This window comes from Rousettus aegyptiacus, unplaced genomic scaffold (assembly GCF_014176215.1).
Source record: "Rousettus aegyptiacus isolate mRouAeg1 unplaced genomic scaffold, mRouAeg1.p scaffold_m13_p_12, whole genome shotgun sequence".
NCBI lineage: Eukaryota > Metazoa > Chordata > Mammalia > Chiroptera > Pteropodidae > Rousettus > Rousettus aegyptiacus.
In genome coordinates, this window is record NW_023416287.1 from 57,067,181 (window position 1) to 57,069,749 (window position 2,569).

General features: G+C 41.7%; 1 pseudogene; it reads right to left on the reverse strand.

The window, feature by feature from the left end:
* Window positions 1-2,128: 2,128 nt before the first annotated feature.
* Window positions 2,129-2,247, reverse strand: LOC118610283 (annotated as a pseudogene).
* Window positions 2,248-2,569: the final 322 nt, after the last annotated feature.

A 2,569-nucleotide genomic window follows, 5' to 3' on the forward strand; every position in this document is an offset into this window, starting at 1 on the left:
AGGAGGAAGAATCAACAAAGGCTGAGAGGGAGTGGCTAATGAACTAGAAGGAGAACTGGGAGGTGTCCCAAAGCCAATGGGAGGGTTTCAAGGAAAATAATCAACTAAGCTGCTGGTTAGACAAGTGAGACAAGACCTAGGAATCCACTGTGCATTCGGCAATATAAAGGTTGCGGGTACCTTGACATGAGCTGTTTATGAGAGCCTGATTAAAGTGAGTTCAGGAGAGAATGGGAGGAGAGGAAATGGAACAAAAACTACAGGCGACCTCTCTGAGAATTTCTGTAGGGCGTGGCTGGAATAGATGTGAGCCCGGGGAACTCTTTTTAAGACTGACATTGTCACAGAACCTTTGTATGCCAACTAACATAATTAACAAGAGAGTTAATGCCAGGATACGTTGATGCCAGGAGAAGAGACAATTATTAAAACAATGTCCTTGAGAGGGGGTAATACCTTGCACAAGAAGAGTCTGGCCTAACAAGAAGGCCAGACTCTTGACCTCTTTCAGGATTCAGTTGCCCCAACTATAAAATGAAACTAGATTAAACCAGAGTTTCTCAAAGTGTGGTCCACAGACCAGCAGCATCGACATCACCTGAGAAATAATTAAAATGCAAATCTCAGGCCTCATTTAAGACCTACCGAATCAGAAATTTTGAAGCAGGCCAACAACCTGCGCTTTAAGGAGCTCCCCTGGGGATTCCAATGCCCCCTAAGATTTAGGGCCAGTCGATTAGATCTTTAAAGTACCATCTGTCTCTAACATCTGTGAATCTATGCTTTAATAATCTGTTCCTGACAATATCTACTTAATAAGTTTTCATAATACTTTAGTACTATTTTTGAGTAAAAAGTTTATAAAAACAAGCTGTTTTCTAATTTTTGTCAGTCAGCAAAAGCCAAACGTCTGTGTCAGCCTCTACAAATGATGTTTAAGATACATAACAATGTTTGAGATACATAATGATGTTTACATATTTTAAAATCATGTTCTTAACCACATCCAACACAATTTTTCAAGGTAGAGTGTACAATTTAGCTTTGAGGGTATCGATAAAGCTTATATGTTTTTCCTGTTATTTTGGTACAATATGTATAATTTTTCATGAAAAATCTTTGGGAATTAAAAGCCTCTGCTCTCAAGTTGTTTGGCACTGTTTTATACTGCTTGAAGTGCATTATTTTTCCCCAGGGGCAGAGCAGACAAGGAAAGACAGGTGACATTAATCCGCCCCGCACTGTTGTTCTTTGTGAATTTGGGTCTCTCCAGCCACACACTTGGAGGAAATTCCATACAAACAGAGGAAGCCAAACTCTTTCTGGGAGAACTTAGTAGCTGACTTACTACATTCGACGTTGATGCCTACAAAAGATAAAACCTGGGAAAAGACCACAGGTCCCATTCTCCATTGTTGCTGCCCGGGCCCAGTGTGTATGTCTGAAATTTCCCTGGGTGTGGGGGGGCGCCACCGGAGTGCAGCTGCCTGTGCAGGATTGCTGATGTTTACAGTAGCAAGTTAGTCCTGCTTTATGCCAAACCACGTTGTTTCTTGTTTTAAAGATGAGAACAATTCCTTCTCTCCCCAGTCCATTGTTCTTTGGTTTACTAGACTTTCAGGAGCAGGAAGCAGTAAATTACTAAAGAAAAACGTGTAAATCTCACTAGGGTGTGCTCCTTGACTTTGGATGAAATTTAGCATACTGGATCATATGGATGGTACGCAAAACGGGTCCTCTCTGCTTTGTGATAAGTTGGTTAGGGGAAGTGAAATAAAAGTCATTAGACACTTTCCTGAGTCCGTGTCTGCACCTTTCTAGTCAGGGAGCGGTAAGGACGCCGCTGGCCAAGGAGGACACTCACTGCCAGCAAGCTCTCTCTCCGTGCTTTCCCAAAGTCTTCTCCTTATTTAATTCCATTAGGTAACATTGCATTTTCTTATCTGTGTCTGTTAATAATGAAGGAGGAGAATAAGTATAAGTATTTCCTCAATCACTAAAAAAAAAGAAAAAAAAGATTGACCTTAAAAGTTTAAATTATTTTCTTTCTTTTTTTTTAGGCAAGGCAACCCTTGGTTGACCTCACAGATTGCAAGGATCTTGTCAGCTTACAACCCCTTATTTTTTAAGGCTACAGCACCTGGTCTTCCTAGGTGGTCTCCCATCCAAGTACTAACCAGGCCCGACCCTGCTTTGCTTCTGAGATCAGGCAGAATCAGGCTTGTTCAGAGTAGCATGGCCATAGACATAAATTATTTTCAAAATACATCTATAGAAAGCCATTGTTAAAGAGACAACAGCAGATGCATAAAGAAGTTACCTATAAAGTAAATAAATCATCTACTTCCTCATCCTATTCAACAAACCTTTCCTGAACACTGTCAGTTCCTGCCTGGCTTAGTCACCTCCCTCTGCTGCAGTGGTTCTCATGCCTGGCTCAACACTGGGGTCACTTAGAGAGCTTCAGAAGTGACTAAGGCCTGGGTCCTACTCCTAAGGATTCTGAGGATTTGTAAAACCTCTCCTCAGACAGTTCTAACCTGCAGCTGAGGTGGAAACGCTGCTCTGC